Below are 21985 nucleotides of genomic sequence, written 5' to 3' on the forward strand. Positions count from 1 at the left end.
TGAAGGGATGCGCAGAATATAATTGGGCAATTATTACTTTTTTTTCGAAGCCATAGCTTGTAAATTATTTGAAGTAGTGTACTAGAAGATCCCCAAGCCTTATACAGGCACATCGGCCTAGTCATCGCACGTGTTACCATTTGCTACATTCTTTGACAAAAAATTACACATCTTATTTTACGCCATTTGCTGCTGCCCTAATCATATCAGTCCAGTATGTACTTACAAGCCTTCCTACATGACTAATTTCAATTGGCGTGTGCAAATGCGTGCTGTAATTATTTTTTCAGTGTTCATTTTTATTTCGTATTCTTTATGGACGGCAGTTTCCCCCCTTTCCCCCAGTTATTTCTCTAGAATATTTTCCACCACAAAATATACTTTTCTTAATATAACATTTCGCACGTTTCTCCACAAGTTACCATTGTTATTTTTTTTCTTTTCTCACATATAGGGCAAACTGGACATTTTCAAAGCATACATGAAACACTCAGGCCCTTGCACAGGGCTGGCACTGCTTTGTTTTGTGTTCAGCGCCACGTTCACGGCCGGCCAGTTGGTCTGCATCAGAGCGTGGGCGGCACTCAACACCCGTGAAAATGACGCGAGCCACTCCAGTCACGACATAATAGTATGGCTTGCCTTGACCTGCATAGGAGATGGTAAGCGGTTCCAGCATTCATATCTCATGCATCACTTGCGGCCATGTATAGCTCAACGTATTGCACACGCTGATGAGATGCGTTACTTAATGAATCTACGCAAAAGTATTTATGCTGACGTTTTCTCTCGTATATTATTTGAAATGTTTACATAAAACCACCTATATCAATAGCTTCTAACTTCTAGTTCTAAGTTTGGGACTTTTTATTCAGTGCATTATGCTCCACATTTATTCTCCATACTAACCTCGATTCATTGAGAGATTAAATTATGAGGTTCTGCGCGCCAAAACCACGGTCTGATTATGAGGCACGCCGTGGTGGAGGACTCTGCAAATTTGCACCACCTGGTGTTCTTTAACGTGCACTTAAATCTAAGTACACAGGTGTTTTCGCACTTCGCACCCATAAAATGTAGCCCCCACGGCCGGGATTCTATCCCTTGACCTCGTGCTTAGCAGCCCAACATCGCAGCCACTAAGCTACAGGTGGCGGGTAGACTCAATGCATATTTTCCCCCTCGCTGCTTCAGTTTTGACCGTTTCCCCCGCGCTGGGCTTGCTTTCCTCGCTCTTCAGTTTTGACCTGTTTTCCTGCGCTGAGCTTGCTTTCCTCGCTGCTTCAGTTTTCACCCGTTTTCCCTGCGCCCTGAGCTTGCTTTCTCTCTCCTCAAATTGCCACGCAGTGCTCTCCCGGCTGGTCGGGGGAATTCTGCTCGCTCGGGGCACTCGGCAATGTTCCCTCAGCCCCCACGACAAGATGCTCAGTCACGTGGCCAGCAGCCCGCTGTCGTTTTTCGACGTCACGCCGCGCGGAAGAATATTGAACCGCTTTTCCGTGGACCTGGAAATGAACGACAGTCGCGCATTCGTCGCCATGAAGCAGGTGTACCAAACTTTACTTGGCGTCGTTGCACGGCTCGCCGTCATCGGAACGCAAGCAATTATCGTCTTTCTCCTGGCTTGTGGCGCAGAGATTGTACTTGTCTTCATATTGGTGAGTACGGCGGTTTTCGTTCGCCTCTTATCGCGCTTTAATCACTATCAGCTGAGGAATGCTTGTTGAGGACGCAGAAGCAGAAATATAGTAATGCTTTTAGGAAAGAATTATTCCCGTCAATACCGACTGCCAAGCCCCAGTGTATAAACGGACGCTGAAGCTTAGCTCATCGGGAGCATCAGCCAATAAGCAAATGCAATGAACAAAACTCGACCTCCAGGAAACACTGCGTGCGTAGTTTCATTTCTTCTTTGGTGGTCGACAGACAGTCTATTTACACAGATAGAAGTAAGCAAATCTTCGTAACACTAATTTCAGCCGAGATGTGAAAATTAGTGCAGAAATTATTCAAGCATTGGTGCAAGCTAGGGCTACCTCTTCCCACGGTACTTTTCCTTAACCCTTTGACGGTTTAGCCGTACATGTACGGCGGCGGTTTTCTGTCCCGCAAGGTCTTTTCCGTACGGGTACGTTTTCGACCCTCCGTTTGAAATTTCGCGCCACAATGACGATGCACGCATACTGGGAGGTGCTGCCACCTCTTAGGTTTTACAAGAAGCGTTTCAAAATTGTGCTACCTTTTTGAACTGACTTCAAGCTTCAGCGCGTCGCGCAGAGTGCGGCCACACCCCTTTTGCTGTTTCGGTTTCGCCGCGTGATCGCAACGGAGGCGCGCGAAACGTCATTTTTCTCTTTGTCGGCACTCTCTTGCAAATGCTGTGGAAGTTGATTTCTATCTTGATTGGCTCTGCTCTTAGCTTGTTTATAACCGCCGTTTGCGGGGTATTCTCGCTCTCAGCGGCAACGCGCTTTCGCGGTTTCGGTTCCGCCGCAACGTAGGCGCGCGAAACGTGATTTTTATCTTTGTCGGCACGCTATCGCAGGGGCGGCGGAAGTTGATTTCTATCTTGATTGGCACGGCTCTTACCTCGTTTATCACCGCCGCTCATGAGGTATTCTCGCTCTCTGCGGCTGCGCGGAGACTCGTGTTTCAAGGAGTACCGCACTCTAAAATACTATTGAACATATTGCAGTTCTGAGTGATGCCGACACCAAAATACTGTTCCCTAATTTTTTTTACTATTTATTCCCGACTTTATACATCTTGTGCATTCAATATCTGCAATAAAATAATTTGACCACCAGGGAAAGTTTTCTTCAAAATAATTCGACCCTCAAAGGGTTAATTTGTCAGGCATCTGACATGTGAAGTCATGTCCATGATCTCTTTCTTTGAGAGCTGCTTGATGTCTGACTTGCGACATTCCTTAGTTAATCATGTTTTTGTTAGTTTTTATTATACAGCCTCTAAAAAGTGAACCTTCTCATGCTGGTGCGAGAAAAATTAAAAAATTGGTGCTTAGCGTTTCTGAAGAAGCCTCAAACAGTTTTTTTTTAAGTCTACTTGCTTCCCAAATAATGGCTTGGAGTATATCTTCTCCATATCGGATGCCTTATCCGTTATGCAACACGTTTTTAAAGAAAGCGAGGTTGTCTGTGAGGATGAAACCAACTATATCTTGTTAATGGTAGCTTGAAGTAGCAACTACTTTAGGCATTGTCGCAGATAAATTTTAATGATAACCTAGCTTTTCTTACAGACATTTTAAGACATTTAGGACATTTTAATTCTCTGGACGACTCTCTTATGGACCGACGAATTGCTACTGAAAACTCGTCAAGTGCGATATTAGCGTCTGTTTTATTTGTTATGGAGGACCATTCTATTTGAGCGATCCGATCAATGAAATCTTGTTTGTTAAATATTTTTTAAGCGTGCGAACAATATTCGACATGTGATGTTGAAAGCGGAAAACAATCAAAGATGACGCTAGGTAATATTTAGTTCAAGAACACCGCAGTCGTCATGTATAATACAATTTTTTAAAAAGCAGGTTGTCGATAAGGGTGTTAGAAGATCCATGATTGCATTGAGAGGGGAGTGTTATACGCGACACACATTCATATTCCTGAAAACGGTTAGCATATTCCTTGAAATGTAAATCAGAGGCGTCAAGAATGCTCATGTTGATAGCGCCGACAACTGTAACATTCTTATTTTGAAGTGCAATAGTATTAAGGAGAGTGGTAAGTTCAGCGCAAAACTCTGAAGCTGATTGTGATGGCAAACTGTAAATGCAGCCAAGAATTACGTTTTTTAGTTGAGAAGATGAATTCGACACTTCTACTCAAATGCATTCGCAGTTAGTAACAGAAATTATTCCTGAGCTCACGTTCTAGGAATGACGAGATGTATGCGGCTACGCCCACATAATTTCCAGACACCCTATGACAGTGTTTTGAAACAAACGATGGCATACAAAATAAGTTTTTATGAGCCAATGATAACCACATTTCTGAAAGACAAGTGAAGAAAAACGACGACTGAGTGAAATCAAAAGTTATTCTATCTCATATAATGTATTTTAAGACTTCGAGCATTGAAATTGATTCCTGACAAATCGGGAACTTGAAAAAGCGTATACTATTTTGTTTAAGAGAAGTCTCAAGCCATGAAAGCATTTTTCCTTGGGAGCCTCGAGGAAAAGTCATGTCAACTATCGGAAAACACTTCACTGGCTTCCGGCGATGTAGGGAAAGCCCGGCTTTCACATAATTGCCTTGCATTAATGTAACAATTGGCAGTCCACAGATATCGCCAGTTTTTTTCTTTGTTGAGTGACAATGCTCTGGCAAAATGCCTCCTGTTTTCAGGAATCAAATGGACACTCGGAAAAACAGCGTCATGTCGAGGTCCAGTGAATCCAAGATCCGTCGTGCTAAGCCGCACTGCACTCGTTTGGCTGTAGAACTCTTGTTTCTTTTCGCGCGAAAAGAACCGGGCAATGATATTATTACGATATCATCGAGAGCTGCTCAAGAGACGAGCCGCCGCGCGAACGACGATGAAGTTGGTCTGTGCCTTTGACGCGAGCGAGGGTCGGCCTGGCTGTCTGGCTCCAGTGTAAATAACCTTTATATAGCCCCTTTCGTCTTTGTCTTTCCACAAGTGGTATAAACTTTTTTAAAACAGGGTTGAAGTGCCTCAGACAGGCTGGCCAACGTTTCGATAGGTGGACCTATCTTCGTCAAAGGCGGCCTCGTCATCCTCGGCGTGTTAGTTTTAAAGGGTTAGTGTAGTGACGTCACGTGCGGGTGTTGTCGCTGGCGGCTGGTTTTAAAGAGAGAGATTACAAGAGGGAACAGGCGTTCTCGTCCGACGTCTGTGAGCCTCATTCTCAAGACGAAGGGACAAGAGTGTGAGAGTGGGCACGCGGGGAGGAAAGAAAGGAAATAGAAGCGGACAAAAGGGGGGAAAAAGGAGAAAAAAAAAAAAGGAGGGGGAGCCAGGGTCGTGCCAAGACACAACAAAGGGGGGGGGGGTGAAAGAAAAAGAAAGAGAAAAATGAAATCTTTAAGAAATACGGGGGCTTGGGAGCGTGTTGGGGATGCGAAGGGTTAGGAGGTATTCTGGGGAGTCGTTGGCGGCATGTTTTTGAGGCATTAGAACGGCCGGTCAAGCAATAGGTCGAGTAATTTTGAAATAGTTAAGGTGGCGACGCGGAGTCTGCGGTGCAATGTGCGGGGTGCCTGAAAGGCAGCGGCATGGTCTTTCAAGGGGCACTGCCCTACGCGCTTAACGTAGGTGTCGTTACGGCGGCATCCAGAAGGCGATACTCCGGGTTGAGGCGCCGAAAAAGGCATATTGACTTCGGAATGTGTAACATTCTGGTGTAGGTTAGCGATGCCCGTCCTCGCCACGGAACTCCGGAGTGGTCGGTACATCGAGCTTGTCACCATGCCTCCCAGTGACGAGACTGCCTCTGCAACGGCTTTGGCTTGTCCAACTGCTCCAATCGTCACGGTTGCCTGACATCGCGACTCTGGTGTGTTCTCTGGCCTGGAGGGACAGGACGTTGACGAATGGATCAAGCTCTATGAACACGCCAGTGCTAATAACAGGTGGGATCCTGCTATTATGCTCGCCATCATCTTTTATCTCGGTGGCACCCCACGCGTGTGGCAGCAAGCGTATTACGACGAGATAACCAGTTGGGACAGTTTAAAAAAAAAGCAACGGGAAGTGTTTGTCGACCCCATCGGTTGCAAGGTTGCCGCGAGAAAGGCTCTTGCGTCTCTTGGTCAGACAACAACAGAGCCGTACCTTTCATACATCCTCGACGTATTGGCTCTGTGCCGCAAAGCTGACGATACTAAGTCTGAAGCAGTTAAAATGGCACAGGCATCACCGACGACGCTTCTTAATTTGCTTGTTTTAGGTAACGTCTCGACTGTCGACGCCATTATTAAAGATTGCCCTCGCCTTGAACAAGCCAAAAGCTACCGTATCACACACCACATCACGCGGCTACCCAACACTGCTGCTACGTCAACATGTGAGGGTCGGCCGCATCAGACTACCACCTGTGACGAAGTAACTCGTATTGTTCGTCGCGAGCTCGAGGCCGCCTGTTCGCCAGCTTTATGCGCGACGCCTCCCGATCCACCAGCACCCACGATTGCGACGATTCAGGTCGTCGTCAGACAGGAATTTGAGAACATGCGTCTGCACTCCGTCTGTTCAACGTCTCAACCCAGCGTTCCCCAGTTCTCTGGCGGCCCTGCTCGTCCCCTGCAGTCCTTTTCTGCCACATCTCACCGCAACCCGTCCGAATGGCGAACCCCTGATGACTGGCCAATCTGCTTCCAGTGCTGTCACATCGACCACGTCGCTCGCCACTGCCGAAACCGCTGGCCACCACCTCCTCGGACATACGCCACCGCTTATTCCCGCACCTTTGGACCTTCTGTTCCCTATGCCACCTGCCATAAACCCACTACAACTGATGCCTTTGCTCCGAACCTTCGCTACAGGAGCTCGCCCTCAGCTTGACACCATCAGTCTCGTTCGCCCCGACCCCGTCACTTCTCTTCACCGCCTATCGCCTCCCGGATCCAGACGGAAAACTAGGCACTGCAGCTTCTGGAGGTGAAGCGCGTTGTCGACCCTGCCCTCAAAGCTTCTGCTCACGTTACCTACGAACGAAAACCTTCTAGACGTTGACCTTGACGGCTATCCTGTTACTGCACTCATCGATACAGGAGCGCATCTTTCTATTATGAGTGCTGCCTTCCAATGAAGACTCAAAAAGCTCCTCACCGCAGCGTCGGCACGCGTCGTCCACGTTGCGGATGGTGGTACTGTGCCTATCTTCGGCATGTGTACGGCACGTATCAGCATCACCGGCCGCCACACTCCTGTCCTCTTCACCGTGGTTGCTCGTTGCCCCCACGACCTAATACTCTGCCTCGACTTTCTCTCCGCGCATTCTGCTCTTATTGACTGCTCTGCCAGTACCCTTCGCCTTCAGTTGCCGATTCTCGAAGAACCTTCTGACGCACCCCAGTGCCGCTTACGCCCCACCGGCTTTCTTCGCCTGCTGCCAAAATCAATAGCCTTTACTAAACTGTCGTCTTCCCCACCAGTTCCTGATGGCGAGTACCTCGTCACTCCTCTGCTCGACATTGCACTACATTAGGACGTTACCGTGCTTCACACTATACTTACTAATACTGCGAACCGCACTCGCATACCTATCTTTAACTTTGGATTGCCAAAGCAAATTCTACCGCAACGTATTTGCCTTGCCAACGTTGATTGTCTCGGCGACCATCATGTGGCAGCGTTATCAACTGATGGTTCTTGCGAGCTTCGCATGCCCCTCACGCCTGCCTCGGGGCCGATTCCAACATAAAGAAAATGGTTGCGACGGACCTCTCCTCTGCGCAGGCTGAAGAGCTTTGCCGAGTATTATCGTCCTACCGAGATATTTTCGACTTCGACGATCGCCCTTTAGGCCGGACGCTCGCGGTCAAGCATAGGATTCTTACTGGCGATGCTACGCCTATTCACCAACGACCATATCGAGTTTCTGCGTTGGAATGCTGAGTAGTTAAATGTGAAGTGAACAAAATGCTAGCGAAAAACATCATTGAGCCTTCTTCAAGCCCCTGGGCGTCACCTGTGGTGTTGGTTAAGAAGAAGAATGGCACATGGCGCTTCTGTGTAGACTACTGTCATCTCAACAACATTACTAAGAAGGATGTCTACCCGTTCCCACGTATAGACGATGCGCTTGACTGCCTCCATGGTTCCAGCTATTTCTCATCTATTATCTGCGTTCTGGATACCGGCAGACTGCTATTGACAATATGGACAGAGAAAAAACCGCGTTCATCATGCCTGATGGCCTATATCAATTTAAAGTAATCCCGTTTGGATTATGCAACGCCCCTGCCACCTTTGAGCATATGATGAACTCCTTGCTCCAAGGTTTCGAATGGTCCACATGCCTCTGCTACCTCGACGACGACATCGTCTTCTCGCCAACGTTCGACACTCACCTTGAGCGTCTAACAAGTATACTTGATGTATTTCGCAAGGCGAAGCTGCAAGTTAACTCATCCAAATGCCATTTTGGCCACCGTCAACTTACTCTTCTGGGCCATGTCGTTGACGCTTCCGGAGTACAGCCTGATCCCGACAAAACTCGCGCTGTCCGAGATATTCCGGTTCCGAAGACAGCCGCAGACGTCCGAAGTTTTGTACGACTATACTCGTACTTTCGTCGTTTTGTTCCCGATTTTGCGACAATTGATAGACCCCTCCCTAATCTCTTTAAGAACGGCGTACTATTATCGTGGCGTACTTCAGAAGCCGCCGCCTTCTCTCGTCTCGTCACTCTTCTCACCTCACCACCCCGTCTCACCAACATCGACCCTGAGGCCCCTACAGAATTGTGTACAGGTGCCAGCAGTCATGGCGTAGGTGCCATCTTAGCCCAGAGTCAGCGTGACCAGGATTGCGTTATTGCTTTTGCGAGCCGCCTCCTAGCACCATCGGAGCTCAACTATTAAGTTACGGATAGAGAATGCCTTGCTGTTGTCTGAGCGGTTGCGAAGTTCCGTCCTTACCTTTACGGTCGCACTTTTTCCGTAATCACTGACCCTCATGCTCCCGGCTGGCTCTCATGGCTAAAAGATCCTACAGGCCGGCTTGGTCGATGAGCTTTCAGCCTACAAGAAGTTTCATATTCCATGGTGTACAAGTCTGGCCGCCTGCACCAAGGCGCTGACAGCTTGTCGCGTTACCCTGTTCATGCCTCTGACTCCTCCGATATTGCCAGTACTACTTGCGTATTATCTGTATAACGGCTGCTTCATGTCGCCGACGAGCTACGTCTTGACGCCTAGATCAGAGCACTCATTGACCGTTTTGAACACTCTACGGCCGATGCTACTCTACGCCTCTTCTTACTCCGCGACCGTACTCTGTAGCATTGTAGCCTTCATCTGGACAGTTCTGAGTTCCTACTTGTAATACCTAAATACCTCCGCTCAACCATTCTAGAAGAGCTTCACGACGCACCAACAGCAGGACACCTCGGCGTATCTCGAAGCTGTGACCGTGTACGTCACTCTTTCTTACTACCAAACTAATGACCTAACTGAGCGTTTGAACCGCACCCTTACATAAATTGTATCGAAATACGTTTCCCACGACCACCGTGACTGGAACCTGTCTCAAGCTTACATTACCTTTGCGTACAACTCTTCCCTTCTCGAAATGACTAGCTTTTCCCCGTTTTACCTCTTGTATGGCCGAGAACCCACGCTACCGCTAGACATTGTGCTTCCGCACACCACAGCTTCAACTAGCGATTATGCCCGCGATGCAATCGCCCGAGCTCGTCTACAAGAAGCAACGCTACGACCTCCATCACCATAATGTATATTCTGTGCCCAGCACCCTCATGTTGCTTTGGTCACCATCCCGTAAAGTTGGCTTCTGTGAAAAACTGCTGTCTTGTTACGCAGGTCCACATCGCATGCTTCGCCAAGTGACCGATGTCACGTATGAAATCGTTCTAGCCACGCCCACTATGTCCCCCGCTGTGACAACCAGCGACATTGTCCACATTGCCCGACTCAAGCCCTACAATTCTCTACGCGCCTTGGATATTTAACAGCGCCGTGACGGCGCTTTTGCCGCCAGGAGGGGGTGGGGGTAGTATTACAATATCATCAAGAGATTCTCAAAAGACGAGCCGCTGCGAGAACGACGATGAAATTGGTCAGTGGCCCTTGTGCGAGAGAGGGTCGGCCTGGCTGTCTGGCTTCAGTGTAAGTAGCCTGTAAATAGCCTTTTTCGTCTGTGTCTTTCCACACGTAACAATAAACTTGTGGTCGCCAGGATTCGTTCGTACACGATGGAGAATGTCCATGCCTGAGTCACTGACAACGTGATTTACCCTTGTAGCTATCTCTTTCAGTGTGGCATTACAGGTTTCTCCCTGTGTACAAGGAATTCATTTAATTTCAACATTGCTCAACCGTGAGCGCTGCTCTAGCTCAGCTACGCACTTCGTTAGGACCTCATTTTGCTTCGTTAGGGATTTCTAAGCCGGGGCAAGAGAGACATTCTCCATCCTGAGCTTTTCTACCAGAGTATTTAGTACATTGAAGCCCGAGACTAAACTCATTATTTCGAACTTCAGCGCTGAGGAAATATGACCGGATGCTTCCAATATCGTTTGGTGTCTTTGTGCATGCTTGCGGGTGAGTTTATCCAATCTTTTGTCGGTCCAGTCTTTGAGCTCCGCGACTCGTTTAGCAAGTTGCGCCATCGTAGGCATTGTTACAGGTTGGTACACTGTACACTTCGTCACGTCACTAGCAGCAGCAGTTACGGCAAAGCCAACTACATTGAAGATAAGGAAACCATCACCAGCCTGGGAAGCCAAAAAAGACGCTTACACACCTGCCCGAGCTGCCGCAATCACTGCTGCTAAGTGAAGTGGAATTGTTGCCGATGACACCTTTAAAATGATCAGCTAGCAAGAAACTCACGCAGCTGATGAGCGCAGGTAGCCAGTCGACTGCGCCACGTGAATACGCTGGCACGTGAAGTTCGATAAAGCAGGGGGATGTGTGTCATTACAAAGGCCAAGCAGTAGCACTTTGAGGTTAAAGCATCTCGTGCAATCCGTGGTCCCCTTTCTCGGATCTGTACAGCGAAGAACGACGCTTATACACGTGCGCGAGCTACCGCAACCACTGCTGCTAAGTCGTTGCGGTTACAAAGCAATGATGAAATATTTACGTTGTTGGAACGACGAAGGCGGTATTACGACGACAGCATGACAAAGACCGTCTGGCGACCATGTCGTGATGTCAACACCATAAAGAGAGTCGGGTGAGAAAGCTCTAACGAAGACAATGTAACGACTAGGACGGCATCACGACCCCGAACACATATCCAGGGGCCCATGCTATTAGGCAACTAGAGTCGCGGGGTTTTAGTACAAGGCTTGATGATGACAGCACGAAAAAAAACTAAATGACGAAACTGGAATGGTGGCCCCTGAACGTCCTACTATGGCGGAGTAACTATGAAGTCATGACAACTGTCTGACACTGATGACATGACGAAGGTGTCACTAAGAGTGTTAGACGACAAATCACGACGGACGGCGATACAACGTCCACGGCTCCATCACGACTACAAGCCTATGGTCTTGTGGTCGTGATGGCTCGTGGGCTCGTGGACCAAGGTGTTGAGCAACTTTGATCACTGGGTCAGGTAGAAGGTGTGACGATGACGGCATGACGAGAGTAGGCTATTGCAGTACCCACTGACGCGGAAACGTGGGGACGCTAAGATAGGCGCTCTCAACAGGCTCCTTGATGACGGCTCTAAAAGATGACGAAAATAAAGATGGGTAGCACGTGCTCGATGGGCAAGCACGGCAAAGGCAGTTCTGTTCTAGAAGCCTGCTACGCTGGTCAACTTGTTCTGGCACTCCACTGCGACTCCTCGGTTCCCAACAGCAGTGTCTGCGGCTGAATAGGTGGCCCACTGACCCCAGCAACCTACCACACTAAGGCACCCTTGTGCCTGGAGCTACCTCGCACCCACTGGATGTCGCCGCTCACCAGCTCTGCCTGCTGGCGTCCTGGCGCAAGTATGCACAGATTTGGTTCGCCCAGGTCCAAGCCCTCTTAGATCGGCACACGATTATCTCAGAGACTGCTCGTTTTCGCCATTTACTTTGCAATTTCTCTCCTGAGGTGGTCCAAAATGTGGCGGACATCGTTGCTGCGCTGCTGGGCGATGCGCCGTACCAGCAACTTGAGTATTCTAGATCGCACCCGGCATCTGCGAGGACGCGCCTCCAGCGCCTGCTCACGTCCGAGGAGCTTTCAGATCACTGCCCCTCCGCGCTGCTCAACAGCATGTGGCAGCTACTGGGCACAAGCAAGCTCAACTCGAACGGTGCGCTGTTGAGGGAGACCTTCCTGTAGCGCTTGCTGTAGTCCATCCACCTTGTCTTCGCCGCTCCAAGGGTCTAGGCCCTTGAGCGCCTCTCCCAGATCACTGATCGATTCCAGGACACGAATTCTGCGGTCGCCGCCCTCTCTTCAACACCAGAGTACTCAGTCATGTACCGCTCAATGTGCCTGATTCACCCAGTCACCATTCCCATTGACCACCTCAGGACCTCCTCTCTTGATCAGCACGACTCCACCTCAAATCTCAGCCGCCATTCGTCTTCCTCGAGCTGTCTTCACTCGCGCAGTCCTCGAAGCTTGCCTATTTGCTGGTATCATCTCACTTTCCAGCACCATGCCCGCCAGTCCAAGTCCCCGTGAAACTTGTCAGCATAGGAACCACGAGATCATAGATGGCAGCATGTGACCTCGCCTTACAACCCGGTCACCTTTTTCTTAATCACGGATCGCTTTTCCGGCGCGCGCTTCCTTGTACACACAGGTGCCGAGGTCCGCATAGTGGCATTCTCAAAAGTGACCGCACTTCCAAGGCACCTTGACTTACACACCCAAGATTTTGCAGCCACTCAGAATGATGCAATATCTGTTCAAAGTGTACCTTGTCAATGCGTATCACCAAATCTCCCTTGAGCCTACCAATATCCCGAAAACGGCCATTACTACACCGTTCGGCCTATTTGAGTGTGAGCGCATGTCTTTTGTGCTACGCAACCAACCTCCAACGCTCCAAAGATTCCTTACCAAGATAAGGCGCGGCCTCCCTGCTATATTTGCCTGCATTGAAGACATCTATAGTCACGAATTTCACTACACAAGATCGTGAGTGTCACCTCTTGGAACTGTTTCGATTCCTTCGACAATTTGGCCTAGTTATCAAACCGCAGAAATGCGTCTTCACGTTTTCTGAGCTTGAGTTCCTGTGCCACCACATCTCGGCGCTAGGAATTCATCCGTCGCCATCTCATGCCCAGGCAGTAGAAGGCTTCCTTGCACCCACTACCCTAGGCCAGCTGAGTTCCTGGGCTTAGTGAATTTCTTACACCACTGTATTCCGCTCTACGCCAAGCTTCTGCAGCCAAAAAGTGACCTTTACACAGATAAGAGCTCCTCATACGCAATTTCATGCTCTCCCGAAGCTCAAGCTGCTTTTAGGGCGGCTAAGCAAGCCGTAACCAATTCAGTACTTTTAATCCTCCCACGGACTAACGTGCCCACTCGCACCATGGTGGATGTTTCTAGTGTGGTCATCGGCACCGCTCTCCAACAGAAAATTCAATCCTTAATTACTTTCTTCTCTCGGAAGCTACAACCTGTCGCGACTCACTACAATGCTTTTGCACGTGAGTTGTTCGCGCTATCTACTCCACCATACAACGCTTCCGACACTTCTTGAAAGGCCAGCCGTTTTATGTTCTAAGTGATCACAACACTAGTATACGTTTTCTGTAGAAAGTCTTCCAAGTATGTCGCACATGAACTTCGACAAATGGCTTGTACACCAGAGTTCACTACGGATATTCGGCACATCAAAGGCACCGACAACAAGACAGCTGACGCACTCTCACCCATTATTTTCCTAGGCACTTTTACATCTGCTGGGGATTGGGAAACCCTAGCTGAGACGTAGATGGAAGAGCGTGAGTTGCAACCGCTACGTGAACACCCCCATTCCCTCCCTCTGCAACTTTTTCTTCACCCCTTCGTGCCTGGCTTACTGTGATACGACGTGTGAGCGGCCGCATCTCGTCTCTTCATTTCGGTAAACTTTCATCGTGCTGTTTTGCAGCCACTTCACGAAATCTGTCATCCCAGCATCCGAGCCGCGCAGTGCCTCGTTACACTGCGGTACGTCTTTCCGAGTATTAACACCGATTTTCGCTAGTTGGCCCATCGTGGCTCGCTTTGACAGACCGCCAAAGTTACCCGCCACACGTAGTCTACCACACAGTTTTTCTTGTCACCTGGATGTCACTTTGAACACGTGCAACTCGATTTGGTTGCACAGCTTCTTCCCTCTCACGCCTGCCGGTACATTCTGACAATGATTTACCACTTCAGTCATTGGCCCGAAGCGGTGCCCATTCCGGACATCACTACGAAAACGGTGGCAGAGTCTTCGGTTCAGCATGGATTGCCCGTTTCGGATGCCCCAGCATTGCTGCAACGTATCGCGGCCGGCACTTTGAATGTACTTTCTTCACTTCCCTCAACCACCTGCTTGTCACAAAGCGCTGCCTTATTACGGCATACCGTCACTGTGCCAATGGCAAGGTTCAGCGATTCCATTGCGAGCTCGAGGCTGCCCTCACTACGCGCCTACATCGAAAACAACTGGATCAACCACTTTCGCATGGTTCTTCTTGGCCCACGCACTGTTCTTCGTCTTGGTCATCGTGACTTTGACTATTCAGCGGCCGAACTCGCCATCGGTGCACCCCGCGGCTTCCTGTAGAATTGTTTGTTCCTACGGCCCCTACACCACATCCGTTGCAGCACCTCTAACGCCTACACTATGGAATTGAGCAACTGTGCCCAGTCCCGGGTTGATCTCCAGACCACAGCATCTTTCTACATCCAGAGTTTGCGGCTTCAACGCACGTTTTCTCAGGCGAGACGCTGTAGAGGTGTCTTTTACACTCTCTTACGATCCTGTCCTCCAGAAGACACTGAAGTCCGCCACCATGCTATTAAACGGCCGGGAAAAGGATTTCTCGTTAGACCACTTCAAACCAGCCTACCTCGAAGACGCCTCCCAAGCAGCTCCCCGCAGATGTCACCAACGTATTCACTCATCTGCATGCCACCAAGATAGCCCCATCTCGGCCTTGTCGATGCGTGCATTTCACTGCTCCGTCTTGGCGAGAAGTGCTGTAGTCTGAAGAAGAGACTGCAGCACTGCTGTAGCACTCGCACTGCTGTAGCACTCGCCAAGACTGCTCCGTCTTGGCGAGAAGTGCTGAAGTGCTCAGCGCGCTGAGCCGGCCGCAGGGCACCGGCTCCGCGCTGAGCCGGTGCCCTGCGGCCGGCTGCGAAAGTCGAGGTAAAGAATGGTGGGCTTCACGTGCTCGATGCGCAAGCATGGGACGGACAGTTCTGTTCTTGAAGCCTGCTACGGTGGTCCTTTTGTTCTGACGCTGACACTTCTCGCGCGCGTACGTCTCCGCCTTCGACCGCGCTTACGAGCGCAGCCCTTTTCAGGGCTCGCACGGCAGCTGGCTCGATTTCCTGAGCCACGCTGCTACACGGAGGCCCCATCTCATGGGTGACGCTCCGAAGCAGCAGCATCGGAAGAGGCCGAGGAAGTCAGCTCCTGGCTTCAACGACTCGGAGCACCGACGGGCCCGGCAGCACCAGCCGCGTGGACAACAACCACGCACCGGCGGATCGCCTCCCGCGTTACGATGAAAGTGCGGGCTGAAGGCACGTACGCTGCGTGCACTCTCGGCTGATTCGACGGACTCCACGCCGTCATGCCCGCCTTCGCAAGAGAGTGCGACGCCGACCGCGCGCGCCCCATCATCCTCGGACACTCCCTTCCGCGCATTTCCCTTTGATGTGCCGAAGACGACTTCCAGCGGCCACGACGCCGCACCATCCGCTTCAACGGACACCACCGCAGAGGCCCCCACTTCGGCTGCCTCCACCGACGACGGTACCAGCTGCGCGTCGATTGGCGACACCGACGAGAGTGCCGGCAGCTTCTTCTTGCCAACCGCAAGCATGATTGGTGCCGACACTTCGTCCTCCGGTACGGACGCGTCGACCGCGCCCGAGGCAAGTCCTGCCCGGCCCGATTCCCCATCACTGTCGTCGCCGGCGGCCTGCGCGTCGCCCCCACTCACCAACATCGAGCCCACCGCTCCTGCGGCGGGGGAGGGCTCGCGCTCGGCAGCGGTGCCTGCCACCGTCGAGGACGACGACCCAGCTGACGGCCCCTCGCCCAACGAGAGCCGGCCGAGAGCGCCCACCCCTGCCCCAGCTGCTGAGGGAACAGGGGAGCTCATACAGCGAAACTCTCCGCTGCTGCTCGCGGCCGCCGAGGCTGCCCAAGCCTACCAGCCGGCAGCGGTGCAGCCAAAATAAGCCGCAAGAAGGAGACCCCATCGTCGACGGCTCGTCGACTTCGAGCCGCACACCCCACCCGTTGACGACGGCGTCGCCCGCGATACCGATGTCACGGTCCTCTACCGTCCCACCGGGCGCAAAGCGACTTTCCTCGCACTCTCACGGGACGGTATCGCTTCCCAGCTCTCCTCTGTGCCAGGCGTGAGACGCGTTCGCGTCAACTTCCGCCGGAATGTGGTGGCTGCCGACGTGATGCGCGGTCCCGACTTGGCGCCCCTCCTCGAAGTGTGCGACCTCGGCGGCGTGACGGTGCGCCCCAAGGCTCTACACAATAACTCCTGTGTGGGTGTCATCCATGGGATCGACCCTTCTTTCGACGCCCGCACAGTGCGCGAAAACCTAGAGGCGCCCGTCGCGGTGCTGTCATGCTCGAGGGGTGGCGCCAGCGTCACCGTCACTTTCGTCGGGAGTGTCGTGCCTCCAAGCGTGCGGCTTTTCAAGCAGCTGCGCGCTGTTCGTGCCCGCCTTCCTCGACCGCTACAGTGTGACCGCTGCGGAGTTTTCGGACACGCCGGCGCCACCTGTTTCCGCGACGCCCGCTGCCTCCGCTGCGGTGAGTCGCATCCTACAGGAGACTGCCCCGCGGAGAAGGCACACTGCGTAAATTGCGGCGGCCGACACCCTTCGACAGAGCCGAGCTGTCCAGAGTGGCAACGCGAAAGGAGGGCGGCCGTGTTGTTGTCTTCGTCCGAGCGGCCCCTTTCGAGGAAGAAAGCGCTTGAGCTGGCCGGCACCACATCGCACGAGTCGCATTTAGCCTCTCCTTCGACGCCTGCTCGCACCCCGCAGGGCCGATCCTACAGTGACGCCCTGCGTGGCCGCAACACCCAGACGGCCGCTCCTGAGTCGTCACGCAGCCCACAAACCGCACCAAGCAGCGACCCCAGGGACGCGCTCATAGCCGCTCTGGCGGCTGCACTCCGTGCCGTGCTGGACCAGTGCCCAGCCATCGACAGCAACGTCCGACAGATGTGCGACGCGGCTGTCGCCGCACAGGAAGCTCTGCTTCGCCACGACTAGGAGCGTCACCGCGCCTTATAAGCGAATGTAAACAACCTGCCCACGCGCGCTGTCTGGGCAGCCGCCGCCGCGTCTATCTCACCCTTCTTTCGATTCCCTATCCCTCTTGTGCAGTGCGGTCGGTTGAGGTGTCCTAATCTGAGAGACAGTTACTGCACTGCACTTTACCCCAATTATTTCCTTCCCCAACAAGAACCTCTCTCTCTGACGCTGAGCTCCTCTGCGACTCATTGGTTCCCGACAATATAACGAAGCTGGAATGACGATAATGGAATGACTACGGCGGTATCAGGTCCCGGAGCACTTACCTAATGGCTCAAGCAGCCCGACAACTTGAGCCACTGGGTCGGCGTGAGAGAACGGTTGCATAGATAGATAGATAGATAGATAGATAGATAGATAGATAGATAGATAGATAGATAGATAGATAGATAGATAGATAGATAGATAGATAGAAAAGGCGGAAGTAGGCAAAAAATTGAATAGCCTCCAATTGAATAGACACTATAAACTTCTAATTGACTTCGTTTTATAGAATTTCAGTGAAACTGCTACTAAGACTAATTTATCTTGAGAAAAACGAGAAAGTACGTTATTTAGACAGTTCGCTTGAACGACGACAAAAAAAAATATTCTGATTAAAAGCATTTCCTCTTTAAGCAAAAGAGAGTTTTTTTTTTGTTCTCAACAGAAGTGTTACATGTAGGGCAAAGTGAAAAATTTCTCGTGAGCTCGGGAATAGACTTTCTTTTTTTTGCTATCCTCAATTTACATTTATGTACTGTTGCACCGCCCACATAAATGTAGTTAAACAGATTTTACGTGAGCAAATGCATAGCCTTTTTTTAAACGATGCAACTCCTCACAGGGCTAATCGTGGCACCCTGAGCATGGCTCGTGCAGCGGCTGCTTGCATGAGTCGCGTAGTGCTGTGTTTCTGCTATGCTCCACGAAGCATGAATATGTATATTTACATCTACAATGTGTTGCAAACGCATCGCAGCATTTGACTGTATTACACACAGAAAACTGCTGTCATTGAGAGAGTAAAAATTACCTCTGTAAGGAATATAATATGAATTCACGCAAAAGTCAATACCATATTTTAACATTACCAATGAAAAACAAGAAAGCTTGTGTCACAAAAATGCAATACTTTTTCAATTCATGCTTTGATGTTTGGACAGTGTGTCGCTTAACAAACAACTAAACGAAACCAAGTAGATCTTAACATGTTAAATCACTCGTATTGGTTATTGAGTTTTATTTTATGGTAATAAAAATGTTATATTGTTTCGTGAAGTTTATTCTTTCTTTTGAACATGAAAGAAAATGTAGTAAGAGCTACAGACACGAAGCCAGATGAGGGCTCTTACTCCGTTCAACCTTGCAAGCGCAAAAACTACACACGTCCAATGCAATTTCATATATTGAAGTTGTTAATACATTATTCGTGTATACAATGCGTTCAAAGAAGCAAAGAAAATAAATAGAAATTAGGTGCAGAGAGTCTGCAAGCATGGAATAATAGTGAATTCAGGCCCACATTGTAAATGGAATCGCGGGAGATACAGTAAAGAAAAGGTAGAGCGAAAAAACAGAAATGAAGTACTCAAAAAAACAATGAAGAAATCTTCGGTCATGTGCAGTAACTGTAAATGTAATAATTAGGTACAAAATAATAAAAATACTCAAATAGTGTTTAAATAAAACTCACTTTGTTCTACAGTGTGAATTCAAATTAAGGACGACTGAACCACAACAAATATTTATAGAAAGGAATACTTGAGTTTGGCATTGAGCTATCAGTCTCTTTTATCAATTCTTACGTAAAATAGCATGCTCTGCTTTTCTCGCATTTACAGCGCCACGTGGTCACAGCAGCAATGATTGGCAGGCAATACGAAAGTACAAGACTGTCTAAGCTCCTGCAGCACCTCACGGAGACTCTGGATTCTGTGGGGATGATTCGCTGCTACGGGGTAATGGAGAAATTTTGCGCGCGTTTCAGGCGGCTCATCAACGACTACACAGAAGCCTTCAATGCCTTCATTCTGTCATACTCTTTCGTCCGCCTCATCGTGACCTTTTTTGGCGTGCTTGTTATTTTCCTCGCTGTGATCGTCGTTGTGGTGCCGAATCAAGGGGACCCACAATCTGCAGCCACGGTTGGACTGTCGCTTCTGTCGGCTTTGACGGTAGGTTCTACAAGTACAATTCGTCAAAATGAAGGGCGATAGCCTCAGCTGCCATTTAGGCAATAACTTTTTCCTCAATCTTTCTGAAGCTGGTTAGTGCTTTGAGAACTCGAAAAATACGATAACTCTAGATACCCCATTCTGTTTAAACAATATTTATTTTAAGCATAACATTGCCGATAAGTTTGACAGGTATTCGAGCATCCCAGGTTTTTGCGATCATGTTTACAATTCATGAAAGGCCGCTCAATCATTCTTCTTCAGATCTCGACATCGTCATTGCTGCGAAATAACAATGGGTACTGGGCTGCGACTGCTCCGTTTGTGGCTATAAAAAAAGCACATTTTCTCTTTTTTCGAATCATGAGACTAAATTTGGCCACACAAACGACGTGGTCTGGATAAAGTACAAATGCGTTTTAATCGGTTACACGCAGGCCTGCTTTTACTCTTCTAATATAGTTACTGAAAAGGTGCATACAGCTGTGTCATGACGATAAACAGTTTCCTGAATTTTTTTTGTGCAGGCGCTTGTAATTTGATCGTGTGGCGTGTATTCAGAACGTGTATTCAAGTAAGAAAAATCACCTGCTTTTCACCGTGTCAAGACTTTTAATGTTCCCACCTGTGTTTGACTCATGGTGCAAGATATATTGACGAGAAATAGCGTAGGCAAGACAAGGAATGATAAACAAACACGATACAGGCGCTGCTACTGCAGCTTAAGTTTATTGACAGAAACACAAGTTTACACCTTGGCACAAGACGTGTAAAATCTTAAAGATTTGTGGCTAAATAATCCATTTATTGCTTATGCAGCATCACAGACGACCTCGAAGCGCACATCTCACCGGATTTGTCAATAAAAAATGCTTGAGCAATCTCCCACGAAATCCCATCTTTGTGCCGTGACACCACCTTAGTTCTGAATTGAAACTTACAGCGCAAACACCTACGACGAACCACAAAAGGAAGATACGTCGCCAATGTGTGCCATAGCTTCCTTTTGTAGTTCGTCTTAGGTCTGTGTCGGGACAATACCCTAGGTAATTGTAGCAACGACTACACAGAAGGTAATTGTAGCAACTTGCATTGTCTGCAATGTAGGCACACATTAGATGGCGGCTGCGTTTTTAGCGGAGCTCTGTGGTACATTAATAGGTTATTCAAACACCATCTGGTTTGACCAATGTTCCACCTCCAGCAGAAGAAGAGCATGTGATGCACTACACCCTTTCCCCATACAAAAAACCTGTCACGGTTTGTAACAGCACGATCACTCCGTTGTTGGCTATCGCCTTCGACCTTCCCTTGTACTGCTGTGGAAACGCGGCACAACTTTTTTCGTGGCGAAAAGACGACGTTTATGCTATATCGGCTTCCCACCTTCTTCATGCAGTGAGAAAAGACGTGCAGATACGGAATACTAGTGACTGGCTTTTCTAAAGCGTTCACCTGTCTTGTCATGGCACCCTTTGCTCTCAATTTTCAATTTTCAATAATCGTTCGCTGAGGGAAGCCAAAGAACTCACTGGATAATTTGACTGCTTAAGTTTTTTTAGGTGACCAGAAAAGGCTTCAGTCATTCGATGTGGGCATCACTTGCGTAAAGCAGATTCCAAATAATATGTGGAGATACCGTTCTTCACTAACTTCGAGTGACCAGAGCGCAAATCCACAGCGGGCTTCACAGACCTCTTTGAATACAACCAACAAGTACGATCGCACCAAATCCAGATATGTAGACCCACAACCTCGATGCAACCCTACTTAGGTACTTCAAACTTGAAGTTCACACCACTAACATTCTCTTTAAATAGGCTCACCACATTCACTCTAGCACGTACTCAACCGTTCGCCCCAGCGAAAGCTAAATAATTGGCAGCATAGCGCAGCGTTCTTAGCACAACACCTTCCAAGACAAAAGCAACTGACTTTTCGTCTCTTTTTCGCGCGCTGTTGTTCGTCACTATGAAATACCAACTCGGCCCTGCAGTCAGTACTCCTAAGGTATATATTATTATCATACACCATAACTGGACCCGAGTACATACATTGGCACAATGTATTGGAAGCGGCCCGTTAACGAAGTATGAGCAATAATACGGTTCGCTCTGCGTAGTTTGATTGCAGGCGTCCATTTGAAACATCGCGCAGGCACCCTTTTGGGCGTTTCGGAAAGTGGCTTGATAGTTATGGAAGTTGTTCATTGCCATAATAATGCTCCTGGGCAAACCAAAAGTAAATAATAATTGGCAGACACTGTCTCTCTACAAAATACAATGCATTTTCACTTTGTAAGTATGTCCACCGAATTGGCTTCTTGTGCAAAAGCAGCAATAGTTGAGAGAGTAAAATGTGAAGTATATTAGTATTGTATAGTGTCTGTACAACTGAAGTCAATGATGACTCAATACGGCAATCATACGGCCTTGCAGCAACTGGCTGCGCGCTTCTACGCACATCGGTATGTGATGTTTGTTTCCCTGCAATCAGTACCACCTGTTTGTTTCTTTATTTTGTTTTGAATGTCCTTTCTTAACACAGCCTGTTGAAGTTAACGCAGTCTGGCCTTTACTGGTGGAATACTAGATGAGGTAGACAATACGGTCACAAAGAACCTAAATT

General features: G+C 49.3%; 1 long non-coding RNA gene across 1 annotated transcript; it reads left to right on the forward strand.

Annotated features, from left to right (window-relative positions):
- Positions 1-578: 578 nt before the first annotated feature.
- LOC139060489 (uncharacterized) lies at positions 579-19354 on the forward strand. The gene is made up of 3 exons (XR_011514869.1): positions 579-662; positions 1348-1658; positions 19025-19354. It is a non-coding gene; the product is annotated as an uncharacterized lncRNA (long non-coding RNA).
- The last annotated feature ends 2631 nt before the right edge of the window (positions 19355-21985 follow it).

This window comes from Dermacentor albipictus, chromosome 5 (assembly GCF_038994185.2).
Source record: "Dermacentor albipictus isolate Rhodes 1998 colony chromosome 5, USDA_Dalb.pri_finalv2, whole genome shotgun sequence".
Classification (NCBI taxonomy): Eukaryota; Metazoa; Arthropoda; class Arachnida; order Ixodida; family Ixodidae; genus Dermacentor; species Dermacentor albipictus.